Here is a 3,901-nt window from a genome sequence, read left to right as displayed (position 1 = left end):
TTTCCAGTATTACCACTGGATACATAAATGCCACAGACACATAATTGAGTGAACCTTTTCAGATTGTGACTCAGCTTTGCTAAAGTCCCCAATTAGAGGTGTCCAGGGTTCTTAAGCACACTCTTTTTTTTTTTTTGCTTTGGACCTTGACTTTAACCGCTCAGTCTCAAGTTTTCACTTGACACCTACACGCCACAAGCACATGGTTAGGGACAGCTTGGTTTAGCCGCTTAGACCAGGATTTTATTCCTTTAGGCCCTCCTATCCACTGATGCTCAAAGCCTTGGGATCCTTTTTATTTCCCTTGCCTTTTGGTTTTAAGGCTTATTGGCTTTTTCTGCTTGCTTTTTCTTTTTTTTCTATTTATTTTTTTTTTCGCAAGCTTTTTTCTTTGTTGCTTTTTCTTGCTTCAAGAATCATTTTTATGATTTTTCAGATTATCAAATAATATGTCTCCTTGTCATCATTCTTTCAAGAGCCAACATATTTAACATTCTTAAACAACAACTTCAAAAGACATATGCACTGTTCAAGCATTCATTCAGAAAACAAGAAGCATTGTCACCACATCAATATAATTAAACTAAGTTCAAGGATAAATTCGAAACTCATGTACTTCTTGTTCTTTTGAATTAAAACATTTTTCATTTAAGAGAGGTGATGGATTCATAGGACATTCATAACTTTAAGACAAAGTTACTAACTACTAATGATCATGTAATGAAGACACAAACATAGATAAGCACATAACATAGAAAACGAAAAACAGAAGAAATAAGAACAAGGAATGAATCCACCTTAGTGATGGTGGCGTTTCCTTCTTGAGGAACCAATGATGTCCTTGAGCTCTTCTATGTCTCTTCCTTGTCTTTGTTGCTCCTCCTTTATTGCTTTTTTGATCTTCTCTAATTTCATGAAGGATGATGGAGTGCTCTTGATGTTCCACCCTTAATTGTCCCATGTTGGAACTTAATTCTCCTAAGGAGGTGTTGATTTGCTCCTAATATTTATGTGGAGGGAAGTGCATCCCTTGAGGTATCTCAGGGATCTCTTGATTTGCAGCCACATGTTCTACCACTGAGCTATAGACCCTTGAGCTGAATCTTTCCATCTCCCATGACTCGGAGGTGGAAGCCTTTGTCTTCCCTTCCCCTCTTTTAGAGGTTTAGGTGCCATCAATGGTAATGGAAAAACAAAAAGCTTATGCTTTTACCACACCAAACTTAGAATGTTGTTCGCCCTCGAGCAAAAGAAGAAAGAATAGAAGAAGAAGAAGATATAGAGGAGATGGAGGGATGTGTGTATGGATGTGAGTGGTGAATGGAGAACAGAAGGGATGATCATGAATGGAGAGAGAGAGGGTGAGGTGGGTGGGGATCCTATGAGATTCACAGATCCTGAGATGATCCTGTGGTGTCCACATATCCTGATGTGTCAAGGATTTGCATCCCTGCACCAATTAGGCATGTAAAATGCCTTTGCACACAACTCTGGGCGTTCAGCGCCAGGTTGGTGCCCATTTTGGGCGTTCAACGCCCATTTGTTGCCATTTCTGGCGTTGAACGCCAGAACCATGCTTGTTCTGGGCGTTCAGCACCAGGATGCTACCCATTTTGGGCGTTCAGCGCCAGAACCATGCTCTGTTCTGGCGTTGAACGCCAGGCAGGTGCTTCCTCCAGGGTGTGATTTTTCTTCTGCTGTTTTTGATTTCGTTTCCAATTTTTATATTTATTTTGTGACTCCACATGATCATGAACCTAAGAAAACATGAAAAACAAAAATATAGTTAGATAAATAAACATTGGGTTGCCTCCCAACAAGCGCTTCTTTAATGTCAATAGCTTGACAGTGGGCTCTCATGGAGCCTTACAGATGTTCAGAGCATTGTTGAGACCCTCCAACACCAAACTTAGAGTTTGGATATGGGAGTTCAACACCAAACTTAGAGTTTGGTTGTTGCCTCCCAACACCAAACTTAGAGTTTGACTGTGGGGGCTTGGGTTGACTCTGCTTTGAGAGAAGCTTTTCATGCTTCCTCTCCATGGTTGCAGAGGGAGATCCTTGAGTTTTAAACACAAGGGAGTCCTCATTCCATTGAAGGACTAGTTCACCTCTGTCAACATCAATCACAGCTCTTGCTGTGGCCAGGAAAGGTCTTCCTAGGATGATGGATTCATCCTCTTCCTTTCCAGTATCCAGAACTATGAAATCAGCAGGCATGTAAAGGCCTTCAACCTTTACTAACACGTCCTCTACTTGTCCATAAGCCTGTTTTCTTGAATTGTCTGCCATCTCTAATGAGATTTTAGCAGCTTGCACCCCATAGATTCCCAGTTTCTTTATTACAGAGAGGGGCATGAGGTTTATTCCTGAACCAAGGTCACACAGAGCCTTAAAGATCATGGTGCCTATGGTACAAGGTATTATGAACTTTCCAGGATCCTGTCTTTTCTGAGGCAATGTCAGTTGATCCAGATCACTTAGTTCATTGATGAACAAGGGAGGTTCAACTTCCCAAGTATCAATACCAAATAATTTGGCATTCAGCTTTATGATTGCACCAAGGAACTTGGCAGCTTGCTCTTCAGTAACATCCTCATTCTCTTCAGAAGAGGAATACTCATCAGAGCTTATGAAAGGCATAAGGAGGTTCAATGGAATCTCTATGGTCTCTAGATGAGCCTCAGAGTCCTTTGGTTCCTCAGAGGGAAGCTCCTTATTGGTCACTGGACGTCCCAGGAGGTCTTCCTCCTTGGGATTTACGTCCTCCTCTCCTTCTTTGGTTTCGGCCATGGTGCTTATGTCAATGGCCTTGCACTCTCCTTTTGGGTTCTCTTCTGTATTGCTTGGGAGAGTACTAGGAGGGATTTCAGTGATCCTCTTACTCAGCTGGCCCACTTGTGCTTCCAAATTTCTAATGGAAGACCTTGTTTCATTCATGAAACTCACAGTGGCCTTGGACAGATCAGAGACTAAGTTTGCCAAATTAGAAGTATTTTGTTCAGAGTTCTCTGTCTGTTGCTGAGTGGATGATGGGAAAGGTTTATTATTGTTAAACCTGTTTCTTCCACCATTATTAAAGCCTTGTTGAGGCTTTTTATCCTTCCATGAGAAATTTGGATGATTTCTCCATGATGAGTTATAGGTGTTTCCATAAGGTTCACCTAAGTAATTCACATCTGCTATTGCAGGGTTCTCAGGATCATAAGCTTCTTCTTCATAAGAAGCCTCTTGAGTACTGTTGGATGCAGCTTGCATTCCATTCAGACTCTGAGAGATCATATTAACTTGCTGAGTCAATATTTTGTTCTGAGCCAATATGGCATTCAGAGTATCAACTTCAAGAACTCCCTTCTTCATAGGCATCCCATTACTCACAGGATTCCTTCTAGAAGTGTACATGAACTGGTTATTAGCAACCATGTCAATGAGTTCTTGAGCTTCTGCAGGCGTTTTCTTTAGGTGAATGGATCTACCTGCAGAAGTGTCCAGTGACATCTTTGATAGCTCAGATAAACCATCATAGAATATATCCAGGATGGTCCATTCTGAAAGCATGCCAGAAGGACACTTTTTGGTCAACTGTTTGTATCTTTCCCAAGCTTCATAGAGGGATTCACCTTCTTTCTATTTGAAAGTTTGAACATCCACTCTAAGCTTGCTCAGCTTTTGAGGAGGAAAGAACTTGGCTAAGAAAGCCGTGACCAGCTTATCCCAAGAGTTCAGGCTGTCCTTGGGTTGAGAGTCCAACCATATTCTAGCTCTGTCTCTTACAGCAAAAGGGAAAAGCATGAGCCTGTAGACTTCAGGATCTACTCCATTAGTCTTAACAGTATCACATATCTGCAAGAATTTAGTTAAGAACTGAAAAGGATCTTCAGATGGAAGTCCATGAAACTTG

At 41.3% G+C, this 3,901-nt stretch overlaps 1 non-coding gene across 1 annotated transcript; it reads left to right on the top strand.

Moving 5' to 3' along the window:
* Positions 1–3,556: 3,556 nt before the first annotated feature.
* LOC148572123 (small nucleolar RNA R71) lies at positions 3,557–3,660 on the top strand. Its single transcript, XR_015907948.1, has one exon. It is a non-coding gene; the product is annotated as a small nucleolar RNA R71 (small nucleolar RNA).
* The last annotated feature ends 241 nt before the right edge of the window (positions 3,661–3,901 follow it).

Source organism: Arachis ipaensis, chromosome B3 (genome assembly GCF_059453495.1).
Source record: "Arachis ipaensis isolate K30076 ecotype BB chromosome B3, ASM5945349v1, whole genome shotgun sequence".
Classification (NCBI taxonomy): Eukaryota; Viridiplantae; Streptophyta; class Magnoliopsida; order Fabales; family Fabaceae; genus Arachis; species Arachis ipaensis.
The sequence above is the reverse complement of the archived record's forward strand: the minus strand, read 5'-3'. Positions and strand labels throughout refer to the sequence as shown.